Below are 27,509 nucleotides of genomic sequence, written 5' to 3'. Positions count from 1 at the left end.
TCCCGGCACTGGCCTCACTGAGGTTTCTGGGGTCAACCTAATTGTAATATTCTGGGCGGGTTCCTGCCGTTGATAATGCCCCAATCGAGAGCTTGCCCATTGTGGTGGGGAGGGGGGTGGGTGGGGCGAGGGGTGGAAATGGTGGGCTGCTGTAGGATTTAAACACCCACAGCAGCTCAAAGGGCCAGGCATTAATCACAAAAGTTCTTTTTGAAAGCAGGAATGTAAGTCCTTGCAGAATGTCTGAGGGCATAAAGCCGCAAGTTTCAGAGGCGTGGTAACTGATTACAGATAACCATATCTCAGGGTTTCACAAATCTGATTGGTACCATTAGGCCTGTTTTCAAGCAGACTAGTGGCCAAGCAGAGTCAATGCCCAGTTACAACTGTGTGGAGGCAATCCGCTCTCATGGTGCTGCTCTCTCTCAGGATAGCAACACATGCATGCCCTCCTGACAAGCCCCTCTGAGGCCTGTGCAGGTGGCAGAAAGGGAGGCAGGTCCAGGCTACCCATGTGTAGCCAGTGGCAGGTTTACACCAGGACTTAGCTAGCACACAGCAAGGGCCACCTCAGTCCCAAGAAGTTCCTGGAGGTACATAGCAGCCAGTCACCTCACATACTCCTACCTCGCAGGTAGCACTGAGGAGAAAAAGAAAGACTTGCATTTATATAGCACCTTTCACAACCTCAGGACATCCCAAAGCACTTTACTGCCAATGAAGTACTTATAAGAACATAAGAATTAGGAGCAGGAGTTGGCTATACGTCCTCTCGAACCTGCTCTGCCATTCAATAAGATCATGGCTGATCATCGACCTCAACTCCACTTTCCCAACTGATCTCCACATCCCTTGATTCGCCTAGAGTCCAAAAATCTATCGATCTCAGCCTTGAATATACTCAAAGACTCAGCATTCTGAGCCCTTTCGGGTAGAGAATTCCAAAGATTCACAACCCTCTGTGTGAAGAAATTCTTCCTCATCTCAGTCTTAAAAGACCAACCCCTTATCCTGAGACTATGCCCCCTAGTTCTAAACCATCCAGCTAAGGGAAACAATCTCCCGGCATCTACCTTGTCAATCCCCCTCAGAATCTTATGGGGGAGAAATTCGGTTGCTTTGTGTCTTCCGTTAGCGCCCTAATGGGGCACCGCCAACGCCTCCCGCAAAATTCAGCAGGAGGTTAGCGGCGGCGGTAACCGTTAGCGGCCGCGACGCTGTGCCTGGGCGCGGTGATATTTGCACCACTCATGAAATTGACCAGACATTTTGCGGCGGCGCTAAGCACTACCACCATGATCTCCTGCACCCGCAGATCATGACATCAGTCGAGCGTGCTACGCCCCGGTAGCGCCCCGGACCGGATATTGAGTGGCGCCCCCTGCCTTACCGCCTGCCGCTAGCAATGACAAGTAGAGGGGAATGTTTTGCAGTCAGGAAGGGGCTGGGGGAGCGCTATTTAAAGGTGGCCTCTTCCTCCCTTTTTTTGTCGGCGACATTTTTGCACTACGCATTCTGAGAGAGAGAGAGAGAGACTTCTGGAGAGATTCAACACTGTGTGAAGGAGTTTTGGGTACTGAGCAGCACCTTGCAGGTTCATTTTGATTTGACCTTCCTTGCATCGATTTAGAAAAGACTATGGGGGCTGCACTGATTCGGGGCTTCATCCTGCACCTGCAGAATCAGAGGCATCAGGGACGCAGAGAGAGAGTAGCAAACATGGCCAGAGGGAGGAGGGCCAACAGGCCTCTGCACAGGAGGCCTTACCCTCCCAGGGTCTTCCGGGAGCAATTCTCCTACATTCATTTGTCTGAGGAGCAAAGTTTGCGCAGACTGCGCTTCAGCAAGGAGGTGGTCACTGAGCTCTGCCACCTGCTGCAGCCAGATCTGCAGCCTCTACTGAGGACCAGGACGTCTCTGTCGGTGGCAGTGAAGGTGACAGTGGCTCTGAATTTTTATGCCAGCGGCTCTTTTCAAGCATCTACTGGGGACATCACCAATATCTCCCAGTTTGCGGTCCATTGCTGTATCCGGGGGATGACAAATGCCCTCTATAAAAGGAGACGACAGTACATCTCCAAACAGCATGAATGCACATTGGGCTTTGCGAGGATAGCGGGCTTCCCCATGGTGCAGGGCACCATTGACTGCACGCATGTGGCATTGCGGGCACCGCATGAAAATGCAGAGGTTTTCCAAAACCGTAAGGGCTACCACTCCTTAAATGTGCAGTTGGCCTGTGACCACAGACAGCTCATATTCACCGTCAATGCCCGCTATCCTGGCAGCAGCCACGATGCTTTCACCCTGCACCAGACTGGTGTGCCAGGCCTTTTCCAAGCACCGCATCACCCAAGTGGCTGGCTCCTCGGGGACAAGGGTTATCCACTCTGCACCTGGCTGATGACACCGCTCCATAACCCCAACACCCCTGCCGAACTGCGGTATAATGAGAGTCATATTGCCACCAGGAACATGATTGAGCAGACGATCGGCGTGCTCAAGCAATGGTTCCGCTGTCTGGACCACTCAGGAGGAGCCTTGCAGTACTCTCCTGAGCGAGTCTCCCTCTTCATAGTTAATGCTGCATGCTTCACAATTGGCAATCCTGAGGACCCAACCAATGCCACCAGGGATTGGTGCACCACCTGAGGAGGAAGAGGAGGAGGAGGAGGATGAGGAGGAGGAAGAGGAGGAGGAGGAGGATGAGGAGGAGGATCAGCAGCAGCACCAACGTGGAAGGGAGGCGCACAATGTTGCTAGTTCAAGGGCCGGCCGTCAACGGCTGATAACAAGCTGCTTCTAGGCCCTTACTCAGAAGATGGCTTCTAGCATGGAGAACAACATCATGGAAAGCATCCCGCAACCCCTATAGCCAGCCAAAGCTGCAATGGTTCCAAAGGCCAAACATGTAAATTTTGAATACAACTTTTTTATTTAACAAACTCTGTCTGCGTCATTTATTCAGGACAAACAATTAGAAACAAACACAACAAATCATGAATTAACAGAACTGGTTCTCACAAGCTGGAGAAAAACGCCAAAACACTAAACAAATATAATCACACGAACCTCAACCTTTACTACAAATATTCCCACCATTTATTTAGATCTCCTACTGTTTGCCCTTCGAGGGTGATCTCCATCCCCTGCATACTTCCCCCCTTCCCACCCTACTGCTCCTCCGTAATGTGGTCCCAGTGGCTGCAGCAAGGCTGGTGGAAGGCTGCTGAATGTCAGATGCAGAGGCTACAGATGCCCTTGAAGGACGGCCTCGACCAGCTCTGGGCCTGGAGGCCTCGGCTGCAGACTGCACCAACTCTGCATGGGCAGCAGCAGTTCGGGCTGGCTGTTGTAATGTTATCTTAATAACATAATTACGAGTCTCCCAAGCAGTTGTAGTGGAGTGCCATTTATTCAGTCCTGACTCTGTGTCCCGTAGTACAGTACTTCAAGCATGGCCAAGATGGCGTCGGATCCCGCCCCCGGATATGACGTCAGCCGTCAACCAGCTGTCAATCAAACCCCACTGTCTTTACGAAAGCTACGGTTATCCGTACATCTTCCCCCTTCAATGAAGACATAACACAGTAACAACATAACATAACATAACACATAGAACACTTGTTAACATCATATAGAAACAGTCAGTATAACTACACCGTTGAACTAATTGCAGGTAGGTGGCATAGCGGTTAGCACTGTTGCCTCACAGCGCCAGGGACTCGGGTTCAAATCCGGCCTCGGGTGACTGTCTGTGTGGAGTTTGCACATTCTCCCCGTGTTTGCGTGGGTTTCCTCCGGGTGCTCCGGTTTCCTCCCACAGTCCAAAGATGTGCGGGTTAGGTTGATTGGTCATGATAAAAAAATTGGCCCTTAGTGTTAGGGGGGATTAAATACGTGGGGTTACGGGGTTACGGGGATAGGGCTTGTGTGGGATGGCTGTCGGTGTAGGGACCGGGTGCTAGGGTTTGGATGATCAGCCATGATCTCATTGAATGGCGGAGCAGGCTCGAAGGGCCGAATGGCCTACTCCTGCTCCTATCTTCTATGTTTCTTCTATGTATAAACCTTACCCACACCCAGGAGACCATTAACTGTTTACAGTCTTATCAATCCCTGTCTACAGGTCAAGTTTAACTACAGGCTTTCTGGTGCGCTGTGACCTGCGTGGCTGAACGGGTGTTTGCTGAACCACCCCAGTTGTATCCCTTAAGTTCATGTCTGTACCACACAGGTCCCTTGTCACATTATCACTACTGTGTCCTTCGTCACTTTGTGGCATTTCCCTCATCTCGTCTCTTTGTGGCATTTCCCTCATCTCGTCATCCTCTCCGTCCTCCTGAGGCTGAAAGGTCTCTGTGGTTTTCAGTAGGTGCCTCCTGTTTCTGCGAAACACATTGCCGTTCTCTGTCATGACACTGTATGACCTGGGGGCGACCTGTTGTAGAACGGTGGCTCTTTTAGGCCATGACTCAGGCCCTTCAATGCGAACTATATCTTTCTCCTGTAGAGGCACTAGTGTAGTGGCTGTGCGGTCATGGAGTGTTTTTTGTTTCTGTTGTAGTTTCCGAGCCTTGTCTGCCCACACCTCATCTCTGTGGTCAGGTGTGACATAACTGGGAAGTCGTGTACGGATTTTCCGACCCAGTAAGAGCTCAGCTGGAGACTTGCCACTTGCTAGCGGGCCCGCCCTGTACGACATCAGGGCCAGATATGGGTCAGTGTTGCTGTGTGCTGCTTTCTTTAATAGTCTTTTCACAATCTGTACCCCCTTCTCCGCTTTTCCATTAGCCTGAAGATAGAGCGGACTGGAGGTTACATGATTAAACTCATACTCTGAAGCAAATGACTGAAACTCATGACTGGCATAGGGAGGGCCATTATCAGAGACCAGGGTTAGAGGGATGCCCTGCCTGGCAAAGATTGACTTCAGGTGAGTTATCACAGCTCTTGATGTGGTACTCGACAAGAGAGCCATCTCCGGAAAATTGGAATAATAATCAATAACTAACAAATAGTCTTTTCCTTCATAGTGAAATATATCAGTTCCGACCTTTTCTCAAGGTTGTGATGGGAGCTCTGTGGTAATGAGGGGCTCTTTTGTTTGCTTGTAGTGATACTTCTGACATGTAGCACACTCGCTGATCAACTGGTCAATATCAGAGTTCATGTTTGGCCAGTAGAGTGCCTCACATGCTCTCCTTTTTGATTTTTCTGCACCCAGGTGCCCTTCATGTATCCTGTTGAGCATTTCTCGTCGCATAGAGGTGGGCACTACTATCCTGTCACACTTAAGCAGTAGTCCATTGACGACAGAGAGCTCAGACTGAATGTGATAATATTGTTTACATGACCCTATCTTCCAGCCCTCTTGAAGATTTCTCATTACTTTACTCAGGACTGGGTCCTTTGATATCTCTGTGACTATCACTGATAGTTGTTCCTGTGTGGCGGGCAATGCTGCGTAGACCATATCCACATGAAGAGCCACATCCTCTTCTGATTCACTGTTTTGTGTGGCATAAGGCACAGCCCTGGATAGTGTGGCTGCAATGAACATTTGTGTCCCTGGCACATGTGTTAGCTCAAAATCGTAACGTTGAAGTCTCATCATTAGGCGTTGTATCCGTGGTGACATGTCACACAGATTCTTCTTTGCGATCCCGAGCAGTGGCTTATGGTCCATTTCTAGGATAATCTTGGGAAGACCATAGATGTAGGTATGAAATTTTTCACACCCAAATGCCAAGCCAAGGCACTCCTTCTCAATTTGCGCGTACCGGCACTCTGTAGCTGTCATGGAGTGTGACGCATACGCCACTGGTCGCCATTCTCCTTCATCTTCCTGTAGAAGGACAGCCCCTAATCCATTCTTAGAGGCATCTGTGGACACTTTTGTCCTCTTTTTAGGGCAGAAGAACTTCAGTAGGGGTTCACTTGCTAGAATATGTAGCAGCCCCTTCCATTCTCTCTCATGTTCATGTCCCCATTGGAACTCTGTCTCTTGGTGCCGCAGTTTTCTCAGATGAACAGTTTTCACTGCTAGATTTGGAATCAATTTTCCTAGGTAGTTAACCATGCCAAGGGCCCGCTGAACCCCTTTCTTGTCCTTTGGTTTCTCCATGTCATGTATAGCCTTTACCTTTGACTTGTCTGGCTGAATCCCCTCTGTAGAGATCTTGTCTCCGAGGAATGTGATTTCATTGACACTGAACTGACATTTGTCTTTATTTAGATTGAGTCCATACTGCTGTATTCTCTGAAGTGTTTTCTCCAGTCTGGTGTCGTGCTCCCCCTGAGTGGAGCCCCATACTACCAGATCATCCACATACACCCGCACTCCCTCCAGGCCCTCGATGATTTGCTCCATTGCTCTGTGAAAGATTTCTGGGGCGGAGCTAATACCAAAGGGCAGACGCTGGTAGGAGTATCGACCAAACGGGGTGTTAAAAGTGCACAGCTTAGCACTTTCTTCATCAAGTTTCAACTGCCAGAAACCATGCGAGGCGTCCATCTTGGAGAAGACTTTCGCTTCTGTCATTTCGCTGACTATTTCCTCTCTCTTTGGAATTTGGTAGTGCTCTCTTTTGATATTGGCGTTAAGGTCCTTGGGATCCATGCAGACACGCAATTTATCAGTTTTCTTTGAATTTACGCAGGCCATGGAATGTACCCAGTCAGTCGATTCCTCAATCTTCTTTATGACAGCTAGTCCCTCCATGCGGTCTAGCTCTTTCCTCAGTTGTTCACAGAGAGCCACTGGAACTCTCCTGGGTGCGTGAATCACAGGTTGTGCATCCTCTTTCAGTTTGATGGAGTATGTAAAGGGCAGTGCTCCGAAACCCTGAAATACATCTGCATATTTGTGTGCTATAGACTCATGAGTCAGATTTGTACTATCTAGGGGGGCACTCTGCACACAGTTCAGTTCATTGATAGTATAGACTCGTTTTACCAAGCCCAAATCCACACAGGCCTTATCCCCCAACAGTGACTCATGTCCTTCAGGCACTATAACAAAGGTCAAAGGGTGAATGTGATTTTTTACCTTAACATTCAGCCTACACGTTCCTTTTGTTTCAATGCTTTGTCCATTGTATGCCTTCAAAGACACTGTCTTGTTCAGTATTTTAGGTCGCACTTTGTGATTCTGTGCATCACTCCAACTTATGAGGTTTGCCTTAGCACCTGTATCTAGCTTAAAGGGAACAATGGTGCCATTTACCAGCAAGGGAGCTATCCAAACTTCAGTCTTTGGTCCTACAGAGTGCACTTCATTAGCATTTTTGCTCTGTTTTGACTCATTTTGCACCATTCCAACAAACAAAGTCTCTGTTCCTGTCTCTTCAGTCTCAATAGCATGCACTGTCTTTTTACCTTCAGTTTTCTCTTCCCAAAAACACATCTTGGCAAAGTGATTCCTGCCTTTACATTTTGCACAGTTCTTCCCATAGGCAGGACACTGTCTGGCTACTTGTTTATTACCGCACCGTCTGCATTCATAAGGCGTCATCGTCTTGAACTCCGTGGGCCCTCTTGTGTCCCTTTTGTGTACCACATCCACCGGCAGGTTTTTTTGCCCCAGGTCACTCCCACCCGCTGCTGTGCTGCTCCCTTCGAAAGTTTTCGTGTGCATGGCTGAGAGTTCACTAGCATGACATATTTTCACTGCTGCATCCAAATTTAGGTCATTGTCTCTAAGCATTCTCTCCCTCACCTTCTTGTCGAATATTCCAAAAACGACTTGATCGCGTATCATCGATTCCTTCAGGTCCCTAAAGTTGCATGTTTGTGCTTTTATTTTCAAGTCCGTCAAAAAAAATCATCAAATGATTCTCCTTGCTTTTGCACGCAGGAGCAAAACACGAATCTCTCATACGTTTCATTCTTTTTTGGAGTGCAGTATTCGTCGAACCATTCTATCACCTTGTCCAGATCATTTTTATCATCTTTGGCTGCAAACGTAAATGTATTAAACAGCTCGATTGCCCGCGAGCCAGCCACTGTTAGCAACAAAGCTGCTTTACGTGTTCCAGAGCTAGTCGAAGCGTCAATCGTTGTGAGGTAGAGAAGAAAGCGTTGCTTGAAGACACGCCAATTTTCATCCACATTTCCTTCTAGTTGCAGGCTAGCCGGAGGTTTTATTCCTTCCATTGTTGTAGTAAGTCCTTATCGTGAGTTCTATAAATCCTGGTACCATGTAATGTTATCTTAATAACGTAATTACGAGTCTCCCAAGCAGTTGTAGTGGAGTGCAGCTGTGTTGCAGGCAGTGGCAAGTGCAATGGGGAAGTGCCAGTGGTGGGAGCAGGAATGCTGTCATCCTGAGAGGACAGCACCTTCCTGCTCGACCGACACACTGGCACTCCCAAGGGGCAGTACCTCAGCATCCGGAGCAATCTGCTCGAGCACAGATTGCTGGCCTGCTGCGGCACCATGAGAGCCCCGGGGCAATGTGGCTGAACCAGCGACGATGGCAGCAGTCAGTGCTTGCGTTACATCTAGCTGAGACTGCATGAGAGCAGTCTGAGATTGGATGGCAGTAGCCAGTGACTGAATTGCAGCACTAAGCCGTTGCGTTGTGTCGGCCTGTGTTGCAGCGGAGTGCTCCACACTCCTTTGCCAGTGCATCAATGCTTTCGGGCACCCTTGCCATTGCACCCATGAGCTCAGTGTGCATGTTCAAGGCCTGGCTATTCATGGCCGCGATGGCGCGCTCCTCCTCTGCGTCCAGTGCAGCAGGACTCGCTTGCCTACTCGCCCTCCGGGGAGATGGCCCCCGAGCTTCCCTACCCTCATGGCGTTGCTGCAGCCCGCTGGGTCCCGGAGCTTCACCCTCATCAGACCCTTCCCCCCTGCTCCCCTCCATGGAAGGCGTGGTCCCAGTGTGGGCATGGGTTCCCTCGGGAGATGCAGGCAGTGAGGCTCCGGCTTCCTCTTCCTCCTCGCCTGGGGCGTCGCTCCCGCTGGTTGGTTGAGGGCCAGGCTGCTCAGCTGGTGGTTCACTGTCTGGAAGCAGGGAGGTACAAGAGTGGCTTTAGCGTCAGGACAGGGGGGCAGTAAGGGAGCAAGGACTGGAGCAATTTAGTAGGTTGGATTGAAAGTGTAAAAGGCTGGTGTTGTGAGGGGCAAGTGGAATGAGAGAGGAGAGAAAGCTGGTGAACTTACCATTGATGTTCCGAAGGGGTCGACCTCTCCAGTGGCCACGGCTGGCAACGACCTATCACCTGGCTGGCAACGATCCTGTGCACTTGTGCCTCCAAATCACTGAGTGTCTGCAGCTGAGCCGGCCCTCCACCCGTCCGTTGCTGCTGCCGCCTGTTGTGAGATAGCTTGGCCTGCAAGAAAAAGGACGGCGTCTAAGTAAATGTGCAGCCATGTGCTTGCCTGATGTGCCTCCAATAGTTGAATAGCCCTTAATGTATGCAAGGTGTAGAATGTGCGTGTGTGTTTTTTGAGATGGCCATAGGTCTTGGATGAGTGTTGGGCATTTGGGGTTTTTAAACACTCTGGGCACAGAATGAAGTTGAGATAGAGGGATGTAGAGGTATTGAAAAGCAGCCACTCACCCTGACCACCCGAGTGAGGTCGTTGAACTTCTTCCAACATTGGGTGTGGGTCCTGGGCACCATGCTCCTGGAGGAGACGTGCTGAGCCACCTCCCTCCACACTCTTCTATATTCACGTGGCAATGGCCACCTGCCACTCTCTGGGTAGAGTACTGACCTTCGGCGCTCCACTGTGCCAATGAGTGCCACCAAGGCCCGGTCACTGAAGTGCTGAGCTCTTTCCCTGGGTCTCTCCATTCTTCTTGCCAGCAGAATTCAAGTTCAGGTCTGTCCAGGCCGAGATTCAAGACTGCAATGAGCAGGATCTGGATGGAGAGCAAGATCGACCCTCCCCTTTAGGAACAGGCCGGCGCCAATGTGTCTGTGTTCCATTGCTAACTGACATCACCTGAGCTTCGACAGCGCTCTGAGGTAGTGCCTCACTCCTCGGTGTTAGCGCTTTAAGAGAGGTGTGTAGCGCCTGATTTAGCGCTCCAATCACCTCAGAGGCGATAGAAGCCAAGTTTGCAGTCAAAGGCGATAATTTGCGCCTGGCGTTAAACTTTGCGCCCGGCCGATAATTGCGCCCCAAAAGGGGCGATACCGAATTTCTCCCCCCTTTACTCTTATACTCCAACCCACTTGCAATAAAGGCCAACATGCCATTTACCTTCCTAATTGCTTGCTGTACCTGCATACTCTGTGTTTCCTGTACGAGGACACTTAAATCTCTCTGAACACCAACATTTAATAGTTTCTCACCATTTAAAAAATATTTTGTTTTTCTATTCTTCCTACCAAAGTAAATAACCTCACAATTCCCCACATTATACTCCATCTGCCACCTTACTGCCCACTCACTTAACCTGTCTATCGCCCTTTGCAGACTCTGTAGCCTAGAAATTCAGTTTGCACAGTTTTGGGGCGCTAAAGTCGGGCGCTCGGTAAATTTAGCGCCCGCCGGAAACTGCAGGCCAACTCGCCGAAATTCAGTGAAGTTGGACCAGATTCTGGCCGAGCACTGAAACTGGCGCTGCAATGCTGTGTTCAGGCGCTAGCCCAGCGATGCGGCTTGATATCGCCGATTCCGGGCGCAGCGCAGGTGCAATCATGTGTTGAGTGTCAGCAGACACCCTGACGCCGGCCAGCTCTTAAAGGGGGAAGGGTCAACTTTGACTGCTGCCACGCCCTGCATGCTGTAGCGCTGCAACTAGGCCTCAGCACTGGTGGTGTGCCAAAACAGCGCCTGGAGGAATGGAGAGGGCCCGTGACAGAGCACAGCGCTTCTCTGAGCATGCGCTGAGTGTGCTCATCCATGGGGTACACAAGAAAAGACGGATTGTGTGCCCGGCTAGTGGCAGGAAGGCTCCCAGGAGCCAGTTCAGGAACGCCTGGAGCTGAATTGCCCGCAGGGTCTCATCCAACTGCGATGTTCCCAGGAGTGCGGACCAGTGCCGCAAGAAATTCAATGACCTCAGTCGGATGGTGAAGGTGAGTACCCTTTCCACTGTCCCCCTCATCCTTGCATGTGCACCTCCCATTAGGGCCAAAGGGACATCAAAGGCCTAATGCCCAGCCCTCCTCCCGCTGCAATGGCACTTGCATGTTAATCAAAGCTCTTTCTGCACTTATCACACTGTCCAAGCTATTCAGCCATGGGAGGGCTCCCACACAGCAACAGGGCAGCACACTGTCCAAGCTATTCAACCATGGGAGGCCTCACACACAGCAGCAGGGCACCACACTGTACTTAGAGGCCCTCCTTTCTCTTGCAGGCCAAGCTGGCGAGGAACGCCAGGAGCCAGGTAGCGACTGGTGGAGGGCGTCCCGACTACCAGGAGCTGACTGATCTGGAGGAGAGGGTGGCACGACTCCTGCGTGCCCGGGTGACAGGCCCTGTCGCGATCGGCGATGCGGACCCTGTACTGGAACCCACTGGTAAGGACATGACCGGGTGCACCTCTCTCCTTGCCCTCGCGCATCAGATGTACATCCTTCCCCACTGACCGCAAAATGCGCATAATGCACCACTGCAGCCTCCCTGGCTGTCGGCCTGTCCTCACTCTAAAGCTACACTTGTGCCTTCCTGCTTTCAGCTGCTGAGGAGGAGGTGCTCCCTGAAGCACAGAGATCCAGGCCCTCGGAGGAGGAGGACGTGGAGGACCAGGAGGAAGGCGGCACCTCCGGGGAACCCTCCTCCGCGCCAGCAGATGGCAATGGAGGGGAGACGTCTGGCGTGCAGGAGAGCCGGGGGGAGGCGGTGGAGGGGAGGCCAGAACCTGGTACCAGTGGCGTGGACGCACGCGGCAAGGGCCCGGCAGCAGGGCAGCCTTCTGGCCAGAGGGGGGAGGCGGTGGAGGGGAGGCCAGAACCTGGTACCAGTGGCGTCGATGCACGCGGGAAGGGTCCGGCACCACGCCGCCCTTCTGCCCAGAGGGGGCAGGTGGTGGAGGGGAGGGGAGAACCTGGTCCCAGTAGGGTGGCCGAACGCGGCAAGGGTCCGGCGCCACGCCAGCCTTCTGCCCAGAGGGCGAGTCCGCCCTCCAGTCCGGAGTCGGACATCGCCCAGGAGGTGCGCCTCCTGCACGACATGTCGGCGGCGTCGGAGCGGCGCCACGTGGAGTTTATGCAGGTGGTGGAGCAGATGCCTCGCGCCATGGAGAGCCTGGCACATAGTGTGGTGGCTTTCGCCGAATCACAGGCCAGGGGCCTGGAACAATTCGCGGCAGCGCACGCCAGGGGGGTGGACCTACTTGTGGCAGCGCACGACAGGGGGGTGGACCTACTTGTGGCAGCGCACGACAGGGGGGTGCAGCAACTCGCCGCAGCGCAGCACGCCAGTCGCCACATGAGAGGTGCTGGGCAGACACTGGCACAGCAGCTGCGGGCACATGCCAGGGCAGTTGGGGCACTAACTTCTGCCACCCTCGCACTGGCGTGGAGGCGTCGCCAGGCGAGCCGCCACCCTGCTGCAGCACAGCGGTCTGGCGGCCAACACATTGGTGCGCTTGCTCCCCTGCCAGGCCGGCCGAGTGCCAGTGTCTCTGGCGAGCAGCGCGCGCCTGCCATCAGCCAGCTTGTCCCCATTGGTGCAGGCGACACTGCCACTCCCCCAGCCAGGGTGCGACGAGCTGCTGCAGGAACTGAAGATGGCCACCCACAGCTGCAGCAGCCACCAGCCGGCCCCTCCCGGGCCGGCCCTCGTGTAGGGCGACCCCCAAGGGCATCTGGAGAGACGCATTGTCGCCCTAATGAGCCTTCCCCCAGCCTTGCCCCAGCCTCAGGGCCCAGCTTGAGGCGCAGCTGCAGGTCGGGCCGGGGCAAGAGAACGCTCTCTAAGGACTCGCCCTCTCGGCACGCCGAGTAGAGTGTGGCGAGCGCGGGTTTTGGTCATGCGGGGGCTTCTGTTCTGGGGGGCATTATCTTGTTTGTTTTTATGGGGGTGTTTGTGTTGGGGGGGGGGCGTTTTTTTGTAAGGCCGGTGAGGAAGGCCATTTGCATGTGGAAGTTTTGTTAGTCCTCCCCAGGTTTTGGGAGTGACAGAAGTTTTCGACTGTTTTTTGGAGGTCTTCTCTGTTTTGCTGTTCCATGTGGGAAGGGCCCTGAGTTTGTGAAATAAAGATTTTTATTTTTTCACCATGTGCAGGTGTCATGTTTCAACTGGTTGTTGGGTTAAGCGGCTGAGGGCTTGCGGAGCGGCTGCCTTCAGCTGCGTTCATTGGCCCAGGCCATTCCCTGACAGGGGCCTAGAAGTGTCGTACAATAAGCCACCGGCGGACGGCCCTTGGACCTTGTCGCTCCCTCCTAGGCTGCTCCTCCTCCTCCTCCTCCTCATGGTCCTCCAGCTCATCCTCTTGAGGTGGTGGGGCAATGTCAGGTGGCAGTGCCTGAGTCCTGCGGATCGCCAGGTTGTGGAGCATGCAGCACACGACGACGAACTGGGAGACTCTATCCGGCGAATACTGAAGAGCTCCTCCGGAACGATCCAGGCAGCGGAACCGTTGCTTGAGGACGCCTATCGTTTGCTCTATTAGGCTCCTTGTGGCTTGATGGCTTTCGTTGTATGCCACCTCCGCTGGGGTCGTGGGCGCGCGGAGCGGGGTCATGAGCCATGTACACAAAGGGTAGCCCTTGTCCCCGATAAGCCATCCCCTTGGTGGAGGCTGTGCCTCGAACATGTCAGCCACAGTAGTCTGGCGCAGGATAAATGCATCGTGGCTGCTTCCTGGGAAGCGGGCATTGACAGCTAGGATGCGCTGCCTGTGGTCACACACCAGCTGCACATTTAGGGAATGGTAGCCCTTGCGGCTGTGGTAATGCTCGGCATTGTGGATAGGTGCCCGCATAGCCACATGCGTGCAGTCAATGGCGCCCTGCACCATGGGGAAGCCCGCGATCCTGCCAAATCCGACTGCACGCTGCTCCTGCTTGTGTTGGGTCATGGGGAAGGAGATGAATTGGTGTCTCCTCGCGTAAAGTGCATCGGTGACCTGCCGGATGCAGCGATGCGCGGCGAACTGGGAGATGTTCGCTATGTCCGCAGCAGCGGCTTGGAACGAGCCGCTTGCATAAAAGCTGAGAGCCACCGTGACCTTCACTTCCACCGAGAGAGATGTCCTGCACATGAGCTGTGGCCGCAAATCTGCGTGAAGCAGCTGGCAGATCTCTGCAGCCACCTCCCTCCTGAAGCGCAGCCTCTTCACACAATGCGCCGCAGTCATGGTGAGATAGGACACCTGCTGCCGGTATTGCCTGACTGGGTAAGGCCTACGTTGGCGACGCCTGATGGCCCCTCTGCGTCTAGGCATGGCTGGCCCTCTGTCACAGCGTCTGCGAGCCCTTCACACAAAATGCTGCAGCTGAGGGTTGGCACCCCATACAGCCCCCATTATAAAGTTCCAAACAGCCAAATCACAAGGATGCAAATGTCAAAGCACTGGCTAGAAGCCAAAAATACCTCTCCTATGTTGTCCGAAATCAGAAATCTCTGTGCCTTGCTCTCTGTCCAGAAATCCAAAGCAGTAAAGTCATTGCAGCGAAATGGCTGGCCTTTATGGGTGAGTGGATGTGCCCTTTAATTAGCGCTCCCCGAATCCCACAGGGCCTCTGTTGAGTTCCACTTCACAGTTCTTAACAGCGCCACGCCCACATTGGGCGGGCGCCACTGAATTTCCGGTTTGGGGCGCACAAACGGCGTTGCACACCCAAATGACGTCATAAGATGCGCGCGCAGCTGAGCGGGCGCTAACACTTTGCGCCGGCGCTAAATCCCAACTGAATTTCAGCGTAGGCGCAGATCCGGCGGCGCCCGGGCGCTAAGTGGCTAGCGCCGGAAATATACCCTTTTCTGGCGCTAACGGCTGGCGCAAACAACTGAATTTCTAGGCCTGTGTGTCCTCCTCACAGCTCACTGTCCCACCTAGCTTTGTATTGTCAGCAAACTTGGATACATTACACTCTGTCCCTTCATCTAAGTCATTAATATAGATTGTAAATAGCTGAGGCCCAAGCACTGATCCTTGTGGCAGCCCATTTTTGAAGTTTAGTCACTGGTGTAATGTAGGAAGAATGAAGAATGTCTGAGGTCAATTGCAGGGTACAAAGCCACAAGTTTTCAGCGACCTGGTACTGTAACTAGTTACAGATAACCATTTTTCAGGGTTTACAGATCTGATTGGTACCATTAGGCCTGTTTTCATGGTGAAGAATGAGACTAGGTACAAGAGACCCCACACCACACACTGGCATCAAGAGGAAGCACAGTGAAAGCAAACAGTCGGCAAACACACAGTATAGATTTCATTAAAATCATGGTCGATGTGTATGCAGACATTGTTTGCAGCAATGTTTAGAAATGACTTTGATGAGGTTGTACAAATTGGACCCATGTGCCACGTTCTAGTGAGTATAGGAATAGGAGGGTAGAGCAGATGAATGCGTGGCTAACGAGTTGGTGCAGGAGGGAGGGCTTTAGGTTCCTGGATCACTGGGTCTGTTTCTGGGGAAGGTGGGGCCTGTACAAGTCGGACGGGTTGCACCTGAACCGGAACGGGACCAACATCCTTGCTGTTGGGGGGCGGGTTTAAACTAACTTGGCACTGCATCCAGGAGAGCTTTTTGAGCCAGCATGTAGAAAGTCCTACAAGAGAGGGGGTGGTTCTGGACCTAATTCTAGGGCTTGTAGCCAGGCAAGTGGTAAAAGTGTCAGTAGGAGAGCATTTTGGTGACAGTGACCATAATTCGGTGAGATTTAAGGTAGTCATGGAAAAGGACAAAGATGGACCGGAAATAAAGGTTCTAAATTTGGGGAAGGTCGATTTTAATATGATAAGGCAGGATCTGGCCAAAGTGGACTGGGATCAGCTACTTGTAGGAAAATCCACATCAGAGCAGTGGGAGTCATTCAGAAAGGAAATAGAGAGAGTAAAGCGCCAACATGTTCCCATAAAGGTCAAGGGTGGGACCAACAAGTCCAGGGAACCCTGGATGTCAAGGGATATACAAGAATGGATTAGGAAAAAAAGGGAGGCTTTTGGCAGATACAAAGGACTAAAAACAGTGGAAGCCCTAGAGGAGTATAGAAAGTGCAGGGGGGTACTTAAAAAATAAATTAGGAGAGCGAAGAGGGGGCATGAAAAAACACTGGCGGGCAAAATAAAGGAAAATCCCAAGGTGTTTTATAAGTATATTAAGGGCAAGAGGATAACCAGGGAAAGAGTAGGGCCCATTAGGGACCAAAGTGGCAATCTGTGTGTAGAGCCAGAAGATGTAGGTGAGGTTTTAAATGAATATTTTGCATCTGTATTCACTATGGAGAAGGACGATTTAGGCATAGAAATCAGGCAGGGGGATTGTGATATACTTGAACAAATTAGCATTGAGAGGGAGGAGGTACTAGCGGTTGTAGCGGGCTTAAAAGTGAATAAATCCCCAGGCCCAGGCGAGATGTATCCCAGGCTGCTGTGTGAGGCAAGGGAGGAGATTGCAGGGGCTCTTACACAAATTTTCAGAACCTCTCTGGCCACAGGGGATGTGCCAGAGGACTGGAGAACAGCTAACGTAGTACCATTATTCAAGAAGGGTAGTAGGGATAAACCAGGGAATTACAGGCCAATGAGCCTAACATCAGCGGTAGGGAAATTATTGGAAAAAATTCTGAGGGACAGAATTAGTCTCCACTTGGAGAGGCAAGGATTAATCAAGGATAGTCAGCATGGCTTTGTCAGGGGGAGATCATGCCTGACGAATTTGATTGAATTTTTCGAGGGGGTGACTAGGTGTGTGGATGAGGGTAGTACAGTTGATGTAGTCTACATGGACTTCAGTAAGGCTTTTGACAAAGTCCCGCATGGGAGGCTGGTCAAGAAGGTAAGAACCCATGGGATCCAGGGCAATTTGGCACATTGGATCCAAAATTGGCTTAGTGGCAGGAGGCAGAGAGTGATGGTCGAAGGTTGTTTTTGTGACTGGAAGCCTGTGTCCAGTGGTGTACCGCAGGGATCGGTGCTGGGTCCCTTGCTGTTTGTAGTGTACATTAATGATTTAGATATGAATGTAGGAGGTATGATCAGTAAGTTCGCAGATGACACGAAAATTGGTGGAGTGGTAAATAGCGAGGAGGGAAGCCTCAGGCTACAGGACAATATAGACGGGTTGGTCAGATGGGCAGAACAGTAGCAAATGGAATTTAACCCTGAAAAGTATGAGATGATGCATTTTGGGAGGACGAACAAGACAAGGGAATACACAATGAATGGTAGGACCCTAGGAAGGACAGAGGATCAGAGGGACCTTGGTGTGCATGTACATAGATCCCTGAAGGCAGCAGGACAGGTAGATAAGGTGGTTAAGAAGGCATATGGGATACTTGCCTTCATTAGCCGAGGCATAGAATATAAGAGCAGGGAGGTTATGATGGAGCTGTACAAAACGCTAGTTAGGCCACAGCTGGAATACTGTGTGCACTATAGGAAGGATGTGATTGCATTGGAGAGGGTGCAGAGGAGATTCACCAGGATGTTACCTGGGCTGGAGTGTTTCAGCTATGAAGAGAGACTGGACAGGCTGGGGTTGTTTTCCTTAGAACAGAGAAGACTGAGGGGGGACCTGATTGAGGTGTACAAAATTATGAGGGGCATAGATATGGTAGATAGAAAGGAACTTTTCCCCTTAGTAGAGGGGTCAATAACCAGGGGGCATAGTTTCAAGGTAAGGGGCAGGAGGTTTAGAGGGGATTTGAGGAAAACCTTTTCACCCAGAGGGTGGTTGGAATCTGGAACTCACTGCCTGAAAGGGTGGTAGAGGCAGGAACTCTCACAACATTCAAGAAGCATTTAGATGAGCACTTGAAACGCCATAGCATACAAGGCTACGGACCAAGTGCTGGAAAATGGGATTAGAATAAATAGGACTTGATGACCGGCGCAGGCACGATGGGCCGAAGGGCCTCTTTCTGTGCTGTATAACTCTATGGAGGAAAAATTCAGTTGGTTTGCGCCTCCTATTAGCACCTTAAGAGGGCGCTAATGGGGCGCAAAGCAACCAGCGCCCGTGCACGGCGATGTTTGCGCCGCTCATGAAATTAACGAGACATTTTGTGGCGGCGCTAAACACTACTGCCACGGTCTTCTGCACCCGCAGATCGTGACGTCAATCGAGCGTGCAACGCCCCGGTAGCGCCCCGGACCGGATATTGAGTGGCACCCCCTGCCTTACCGCCTGCCACTAGCAACGACAGGTTGAGGGGAGCGTTTTGCAGTTGGGAAGGGACTGGGAGAGCGCTATTTAAAGGTGACCGCTTTCTGCCTTTTTTTGTTGGTGACATTTTTGCACCACGCATTCTGAGAGAGAGAGAGACTTCTGGAGAGATTCAACGCTGTGTGAAGGAGTTCTGGGCACAGAGCAGCACTTTGCAGGTTCATTTTGCTTTGACCTTCCTTGCATCGATTTAGAAGAGACTATGGGGCTGCACTCTGAGCTCTTTCCCTGGGCCTCTCCATTGTTCTTTCCAAAGATTTGATGTACAGGTCTCTCCAGGCCGAGATTCAAGGCGGCAATGAGCAGGGTGTGGATGGAGAGCAAGATCGACCCTCCCCTTTAAGAACTGGCCAGCGCCATTGTGTCTGTGTTCCATTGCTGACTGATATCACATGACCTTCGCCAGCGCTCTGAGTTAGCGCCTCGCTCCTCGGCCTTTGCACCTTAAGAGAGGTGTGTAGCGCCTGATTTAGCGCTCCAATCAACTCCAGGGGCGATAAAAGCCAAGTTTGCAGTTGGAGGCGATAATTAGCGCCAGGCACTAAACTTTACGCACGGCCGATAATCGCGCCCCAAACGGGACGATACTGAATTTTTCCCCCTATGACTCTATGGGGGAAAAATTCAGTTGGTTTGCGCCTCCCGTTAGCGCCTTAAGAGGGCGCTAATGGGGCGCAAACTTGTGCCCGGGCGCGGCGATATCTGCGCCTCTCGCAAAATTGACCAGACATTTTGCGGCGGCAATAAATAATACCGCCTTGATCTCCTGCGCCCGCAGATCTTGACGTCATTCGAGCGTGCAGCGCCCTTGTGGCGCCCCAGAATGGATATTGAGTGGCACCCCCCTCCTTTCCGCCTGGCGCAAGCAACGACAGGTAGACTGGAACGCTTCCCAGTCGCTGTGGGGCTGGGGCGGTGGGGGGGGGGACTATTTAAAGGCGGCCTCTTCCTGGCTTTTCCTGTCGTAGACATTTTTGCACCACTCGTTCTGACAGAGAGAGAGATTCTGAGAGAGAAGAGAGACTTCTGCATAGAGTCTTTGCTATGTGAAGTAGTTTTGGCTACTGAGCATCACTTTGCAGGTGCTTTGGTTTTTGACCTTCATTACTTTGATTGCCAAGATACTATGGGGGCTGCACTGATTGGGGCCGTTGTCCTGTGCCTGCAGATTCGGAGGGCACAGAGACGCAGAGAGAGAGTGGCAATCATGGCCAGACGGGGGAGAAGGGCCAACAGGCCTCTGTACAGGAGACCTTACCCTCCCAGGGTATTTCGCCAACAATTCTCCTACGTCTGAGGAGCACTGTTTGCGAAGGCTGCGCTTCAGCAAGAAGGTGGTCACTGAGCTCTGCCACCTGCTGCAGCCAGATCTGCAGCCTCAACTGAGGAGCAGGACATCTCTGTCGGTGGCAGTGAAGATAACAGTGGCTCTGAACTTTTATGCCACCGGCTCCTTTCAAGCAGCTACTGGGGACATCGGCAATATCTCCCAGTTCACGGTCCATTGCTGCATCCGTCAGGTCACAAATGCCCTCTATAAAAGGAGACGAGAGTACATCTCTTTCCCAATAACCCGGGCCAAACAGCATGAATGCGCAATGGGCTTTGCGAGGATAGCGGGCTTCCCCATGGTGCAGGGCGCCATTGACTGCACACATGTGGCATTGCGGGCACCGCATGAGAATGCAGAGGATTTCCGCAACCGAAAGGGGTTCCACTCCTTAAACGTCCAGTTGGCCTGTGACCACAGACAGCTGATACTCGCTGTCAATGCCTGCTATCCTGGCAGCAGCCACGATGCATTCATCCTGCGTCAGACTACTGTGGCAGAACTTTTCCAGGCACCGCATCACCCAAGTGGTTGGCTTCTCAGGGACAAGGGATATCCACTGTGCACCTGGCTGATGACACTGCTCCATAACTCCAACACCCCTGCTGAGCAACGATACAACGAGAGCCATCTCACTACCAGGAACATCGTTGAGCACACAATCGGCGTGCTCAAGCAACGGTTCCGCTGTCTGGACCACTCAGGAGGAGCCCTGCAGTACTCACCTGAGCGAGTCTCCCACTTCGTTGTTGTGTGCTGCATGCTGCATAACCTGGCAATCCTCAGGACCCAGCCAATGCCACCAGGCCTTGGAGCACCACCAGAGGAGGAGGAGGAAGAGGAGGAGGAAGAGGAGGAGGATGATCGTCAGCAGCACCAAGGCGGGAGGGAAGCCCACAATGTTGAAGCTGATAGCAAGCCGCTTCTAGGCCCCTGCTGAGGAAATGGCTTCTGCCATTGAGAACAACATGAATGAAACCAACCCACAACCCCTAAGCCGGCCAAGGCAGCAATGATTCCAAAGATCAAACATGTACATTTTGAATACAAAAACTTAATTATTTTACAAACTCTGTGTGTGTCATTTCCTCATGACAAACTAATAGAAAGAAACATGAAAAAAGTCATTAACATAACTGGTTCTCACAACCTGGAGATAATGTGCAAAACACTAAACAAAAGTTTGACCACGAACCTCGGCCTTTAATAAAAAATGAACAACATTTTGTCACACCTCCTACTTTTTGCCCTTCGAGGGTGATCTCCTTCCCTTGCGCACTTCCCCCCTTCCCACCCTACTGCTCCTCCGTAATGGGACCCCAGTGGCTGCAGCAAGGCTGGTGGAAGGCTGCTGATTGTCAGAACCTGAGACTACAGATGTCCTTGAAGGATGGCCTCGACCAGCTCTGGGCCTGGAGGGCCCAGCTGCAGACTGCACCAACTCTGCATGGGCGGCAGCAGTCTGGTTTACAGGCGGTGGCAAGTGCAATGGAGAAGTGGCAGTGGTGGCAGCAGGAATGTTGTCATCTTGAGAAAGGACAGCAACTCCCTGCTCGACCAACACACTGGCACTCCCACGGGGCAGCACTTCAGCATCCGGAGCAATCTGCTGGAGCACAGATTGCTGGCCTGCTGCGGTGCGGTGAGAGCCCCGGGGAAATGTGTCTGAACCAGCGAGGATGGCAGCAGTCAGTGCTTGCATGGCCTCAATCTGAGTCTGCATGAGAGCAGTCTGAGATGGGGTCATGGCAGCCAGTGACTGAATTGCAGCGCTAAACTTTAGTGTGGCATCCGCCTGTGCTACAGCGTAGTGCTCCCCACTCCTTGCCGGTGATTCAATGGATTCGGGCACCCTTCCCACTGCACCCATGAGCTGAGTGTACATGTCCACCGCCTGGGTGTTCATTTCAGCGATGAGCCGCTTCTCCTCTGCATCCAGTGCAGCAGGACTCGTTGGCCTACTCTTCCTCCAGGGAGAAGGCCCCCGAGCTTCCCTACCCCCATCGCGTTGCTGCAGCCCGCTGGATCCTGGAGCTTCACCCTCATCAGACCCTTCTCCCCTGCTCCCCTCCAGGGAAGGCGTGTTCCCAGTGTGGGCATGGGCTTCCTCGGGAGAGGGTGGTGCTGATGCTCCGGCTTCATCTTCCTCCTCGCCTGCAGCTTCACTCCCACTGGCATCATGAGGGCCCGTCTCCTCAGCTGGTGAATCACCATCTGAAAGCAGGGAGGTACAAGAGTGGCTTTAGTGTGAGGACAGGGGGGCAGTAAGGGAGGAATGAGTGCAGCGATTTAGTAAGTTGGATTGAAAGTGTCAAAGGCTGGTGTTGTGAGGGACAAGTGGAACGAGAGAGGACAAAAAGGTGATGACCTTACCATTGCTGTCCAGAATGGGGTCGGCCTCTCCAGGGGCGACGGGACCGATCACCCGGCTTGCCACAATCCTATGGACGCGCGCCTCAAGATCGCTGAGGGGTTGCAGCTGAGGCCGCCCTCCACCCGTCCGTTGCTGCTGTCTCCTATTATGAGATAGCTTGGCCTGCAAGAAAAAGGACGGCGTCTGAGTAAATATACAGCCATGGTCTTGCCTGATGTGCCTCCCATAATTGAATAGCCCTTACTGTATGCAGCCATGGCCTTGCCTGATGTGCCTCCCATAATTGAATAGCCCTTACTGTATGCAGCCATGGTCTTGCCTGATGTGCCTCCCATAATTGAATAGCCCTTATTGTATGCAAAGTGTGGAAAGTGCGTGTGTGTTTCATGAGAGGGCCATAGGTGTTGGATGAGTGTTGGGCATTGGGGTTTTAAGACCCTCTGGCCATAGAGTGAGGTTGAGATGGAGGGATGGAGAGGTATTGAAAAAAAGCCACTCACCCTGACGACCCGAGTGAGGTCGTTGACCTTTTTTCGGCATTGAGTATGGGTCCTGGGCACCATGCTCCATGAGAAGACGCTCTGAGCACCTCCCTCCACGCTCTTCTGTACTCGCGTGGCAAAGGCCTCCTGCCACTCTCTGGATACAGTATTGATCTTCTGCGCTCCACCGCACAAACCAGAGCCTCCAAGGCCCGCTCGCTGAAGCGCTGAGCTCGTTCTCTCACCCTCTCCATAGTCCTTGGCTGGGAGATTTAGGCACAGGTCTCTCCAGGCCGAGATTCAAGGCTGCAATGAGCAGGGTGTGGCTGGAGAGCAAGATCGACCCTCCCCTTTATGAACTGCCCGGTGCCAGTGTGTCTGTGTTCCATCGCTAACTGACAGCACCTGCGCTGCACCCGCGCTCTGAGTTAGCACCTCACTCCTCAGCCTTTGCGCCTTAAGGCAGGTGTGTAGCGCCTGATTTAGCGCTCCAATCACCTCCGGGGCGATAAAAGCCAAGTTTGCAGTCGGAGGCGATAATTAGCGCCAGGCGCTAAACATTGCGCACGGCCGATAATGGCGCCCCAAACGGGGCGATACTGAATTTTTCCCCCTATGACCCTATGTGAGTTGATGTGTGTAAAGACCTGTCTGTAGATGGCGACATTTTTGTGTTGGGGAAGATTTATACAGGACTGTTCATGCAGTGTATTCAGGTACTCAGGGGAAGCTCTCCTGTATCAGATGGACATGAATATCTCTTGCAATCAGCAATGAGTTGTCCTCTGTGTCCTCTTAGGCTGTCACTCCTCTGGTTGATCCCACTGCTGTCCTTGAGTGCTCTCCTCCTCCAGGAGTTCCATCGGGAAGCCTCTTTGTAAGCAGATCACTGTGCTGCTTGAGATTCTAGTTGGACTTATTTGCAGAGCTCCCCTAGACTATTCCAGGAACCTGAAATGCACCTTCACCTTTCCAATTGTGTGCTCTGGTGATAACTCTGGTGGAAGAATAGCCGTGCTCAGCTGGTCTCCTGGGAAGGCACACAGGTGTCATCAGCTATGGGGTAGAATGTAGCCTTGATCTACACAATCCACCCAAAAATTGGTCTTTCTGGATGAAATAGAGTGGGCACAGTGGACTGCCTTAAAATTAAGGCAACATGGCAGTGAGTGGAAAGTGGGCATTGATTTACATGATGCAGTGCTGCTGGTCAAATACACACTGCGATTGAGAGAGTAGAATCCTGTCCCGTTGACTGATGATGGGATTGATCAAGGGCGCACTTATGGCCACACAAGGGTATGATTTTGCCGACCTTGGGGAATCCTGCCACTGTGTAAAATTGTTGTCCATGGGGAGCTGGATGAACGAGCTCGCCCGAGCGAACAATGCATCTGTGACCTGCTTTATGCATTCGTGCACAGGTGATTGATAATATTACTGATGGTCCCAGTGGCAGCCTGGAATGTCCACTTAGTAAAACAAGCAATTCAGGGCAGTTGTGCCTTTCACAGCCACTGGCAGTACGATACCTACAAAGTCAGTTCTACTGGGATGGCAAACAGAGCCACTCACCTCACTATCTCAGATAGTGGATAACGGTGAGGTCAGCACTTGTAACTGTCGCGGGGGTGCCAATAACTCACTGCTCAAATAAGGCCTGATTGGAAAATCTATCCCAGGGGGCAGCACGGTGGCATAGTGGTTAGCACTGTTGCCTCACAGCGCCAGGGACCCGGGTTCGAATCCAGCCTCGGGCAACTGTCTGTGTGGAGTTTGCACATTCTCCCCGTGTTTGCGTGGGTTTACTCCGGGTGCTCCGGTTTCCTCCCACAGTCCAAAGATGTGCAGGTTAGGTTGATTGGCTATGATAAATTGACCCTTAGTGTTAGGGGGATTAAATACGTGGGGTTACGGGGATAGGGTGGGATATGTGTAGGGGTTACAGGGATCGGGTGGGATATGTGTCGGTGCAGGCTCGATGGGCCGAAATGGCCTCTATCTGCACTGTGGGGTTTCTGTGATTCTGTGAATTTGCCTCTATGACATCATTGCTGTAACAAATTACGCCATTACCAAGGAATAACAATTACAGCAGCTGCCATGTATTGAACAAGAAATATTTCCACACGAGGGACTACCCAGATACCTGCCCAACTATTCTTACCTCATAACTTCACATTAACACACAATCATCCGGCAAACTAACTGTAATCAAATTTTAATTTTTTTTCACTAATAACCCAACAACTCATCCATTCTAATCATCTTATCAGCAGAAGCCTTTTTATGTTGATGCTAACAGATCTCCTATGGCTTTGCTGGAGGACGTGCAGGTTTATAACAGGGTGGATGTAACATATGATGTAACTCACAATGTGTTATTCCGTTGATAAGGTAGGCCTTGGAGAGGGTGCAGAGGAGATTTACTAGAATGGTACCAGGGATGAGAGACTTCAGTTATGTGGAGAGACTGGAGAAGCTGAGATTGTTCTCCTCAGAGCAGAGAAGGTTAAGGGGAGACTTAATAGAGATGTTCAAAATCAAGAAGGGGTTTCATAGAGTAAATTAAGGAGAAACTGCTTCCACTGGCAGGTGGATTGGTAACCAGAAGACACAGATTTAAGATAACTGGCAAAATAACCAGAAGGGAGATGAGGAGAAGGGTGGTGGAAGCAGATTCAATAGTAACTTTCAAAAAGGAATTGGATATATATTTTAAAAGAAAAAAATTGCAGGGCTTTGGGGAAAGAGCGGGGTGCTGGGACTAATTGGATAGATTTTTCAAAAAGCCAGCACAGGCACGATGGGCCGAATGGCCTCCTTCTGTGCTGTAAGATTCTATGAGCTGCGATTATCTAGCCTGTCTCTCTAAGGCCACAAGGTTTAATTGCTGAGGTCACTTAGAAGCTAGCTGTCCTCTTTTTTACACTTTCTTAAAAAACAACATTCAGCGGTGATTTGTTGGTGTTTTATACAAAGTGTGATATCTGAAGGAAAATGTACCTGTCTCAAAGCTATATGCTAGTGTATGTCCCCTGGTAAATTAGTTAATGCGCTGTTTTGCAAAGCCAGGAGTGCTACACACTGACTGTTGCTAAGATAGAGTTGTATCCATTTAAGGGCCATGGAGGGATTTGAAAACAAGGATGAGAATTTTAAAATTGAGGCGTTGTTGGACAGGAAGCCAATGTAGGTCTGCGAGCACAGGGGTGCTGGGTGAACGGGACTTGGTGCGAGTTAGTGTACAGGTAGCAGAGTTTTCGAAAAGCTCAAGTTTACAGAGGGTACAAGGTTGGAGGCCAGCCTGGAGAGCATTGCAACAGTCTAGACTAGAGGCACAAAGGCATGGATGAGGATGTCAGCAGCAGATGAGCTGAGGCAGGGCGGAGACGGGAGATATTACAGAGGTTGAAGTTGGCCGTCTTGGTGATGTAGAGGATATGGATCAGAAGCTCAGCTCAGGGTCAAATAGGATGGCAAAATTGCGAACAGTCTGGTTCATCCTTAAACAGTGGCCAGGGAGAGAGATGGAGTCAATGGTTAGGGAATGAAGTTTGTGGTGGGAATGGAAGACAATAACACTGGAAAAGTGCAGCAACAAAAGGACTATAAGAATGGGTGACTTTAATTAACAAAGAGAGACTGAGCTATAGGTAAATTAAATGACAAAGAAGAAGAGGAAATTCTACAAAATGTCCAGGAATGTTCTGAATAAATAGTCCAAGCAGGAAAGAGGCAGTGTATGACTTAGTTTTTAAAAATGGAGTGAGGCAAAGGGCTGTAGATAGGGCTTTAAACTATAAAGGTGGGGGAGGGAGCAGGTGAGGGGATATTTAGTAATCTAAAGACAACAGTCAAGGAAACAGAGCAGTGCAGTGAATTGGGTAAAAATAAGCAGTGTGGAACAGGAAGGGACAGAGGGAGAAAAATTCGGTTGATTTGCGCCTCCTGTTAGCGCCTTAAGAGGGTGCTAATGGGGTGCAAAGCAACTAGTGCCCATGCGCGGCGATGTTTGCGCCGCTCACGAAATTAACTAGACATTTTGCGGCGGCGCTAAACACTACCGCCACGATCTCCTACGCCCGCAGATCGTGACGTCAGTCAAGAGTGTAACACCCCGGTAGTGCCCCAGACCAGATATTGAGTGCCGCCCCCTGTCTTACCGCCTGCCATTAGCAACGACGGGTTGAAGGGAGCGTTTTGCAGTCGGGAAGGGACTGGGGGAGCGCTATTTAAAGGCGACCACTTCCTGCCTTTTTTTGTTGGCGAAATTTTTGCACCACGCATTCTGAGAGAGAGAGAGAGAGACTGCAGGAGATATTCAAAGCTGTGTTGAGGAGTTTTGGGTACTGAGCAGCACTTTGCAGGTTCATTTTGATTTGATCTTCCTTGCATCGATTTAGAAGAGAATATGGGGGCTGCACTCTGAGCTCTTTCCCTGGGTCTCTCCATTGTTCTTTCCAACAGATTTGATGTACAGGTCTCTCCAGGCCGAGATTCAAGGCTGCAATGAGCAGGGTGTGGATGGAGAGCAAGATTGATCCTCCCCTTTAAGAACTGGCTGGCGCCAGTGTGCCAAGTTTGCAGTCGGAGGCGATAATTAGCACCAGCAGCTAATCTTTGCGCCCGGCCAATAATTGCGCCCCAAATGGGGCAATACTGAATTTCTCCTCCAGAGAGTTTAAAGGTAATTGTGCATCAGCGAATAAGGTCAAAGCAGAGAATACTGGTAAAAAGTTAAAATTAAAGGCCCTTTATCTGAATGCATGAAGCATCTGTAGCAAGATAGATGAATTAGTGGCACAAATAGAAATAAATGGCTTTGATATAATAGCAATTGCAGAGACATGGCTGCAAGGTGACCAAGGTTGGGAATTAAATATTCCAGGGTACTTGACGTTTCAAAAAGACAGGCAGGCTAGAACAGGAGGTGGGGTAGCCCTGATAATTAAGGATGACTTAAGGACAGTAGCGAGAAAGGATCATGGCTCAGAAGATCAGGAAGTAGATTC

The sequence above is a fragment of the Somniosus microcephalus genome, chromosome 18, assembly GCF_052327205.1.
Source record: "Somniosus microcephalus isolate GS21.2 chromosome 18, FLI_Smic_1.0, whole genome shotgun sequence".
Taxonomy (NCBI): Eukaryota; Metazoa; Chordata; class Chondrichthyes; order Squaliformes; family Somniosidae; genus Somniosus; species Somniosus microcephalus.
The sequence above is the reverse complement of the archived record's forward strand: the minus strand, read 5'-3'. Positions refer to the sequence as shown.